The sequence below is a fragment of the Oncorhynchus keta genome, unplaced genomic scaffold (genome assembly GCF_023373465.1).
Source record: "Oncorhynchus keta strain PuntledgeMale-10-30-2019 unplaced genomic scaffold, Oket_V2 Un_contig_3505_pilon_pilon, whole genome shotgun sequence".
Taxonomy (NCBI): domain Eukaryota; kingdom Metazoa; phylum Chordata; class Actinopteri; order Salmoniformes; family Salmonidae; genus Oncorhynchus; species Oncorhynchus keta.
In genome coordinates, this window is record NW_026287286.1 from 112831 (window position 1) to 113359 (window position 529).

A 529-nucleotide genomic window follows, 5' to 3' on the forward strand; every position below is an offset into this window, starting at 1 on the left:
TCTCTATGATATTATGACAGACCAGCTAGATCTAGTGTCTCTATTATATTATGACAGACCAACTAAATCTACTGTCTCTATTATATTATGACAGACCAGCCAGATCTACTGTGTCTATTATATTATGACAGACCAGCTAGATCTACTGTCTCTTCTGTATTATGACAGACCAGGTCGATATACTGTCTCTATTATATTATGACAGACCAGGTAGATATACTGTCTCTATTATATTATGACAGACCAGCTAGATCTACTGTGTCTATTATATTATGACAGACCAGCTAGATCTACTGTCTATTATATTATGACAGACCAGCTAGATCTACTGTCTATTTTATTATGACAGACCAGCTAGATCTACTGTCTCTATTATATTATGAGAGACCAGGTAGATATACCGACTCCATTATAAAATGACAGACCAGCTAGATCTATTCTCGCTATTGTATTATGACAGACCAGCTAGATCAATTGTCTCTATTATAATATGACAGACCAGCTAGATCTACTGTCTCTATTATAATAT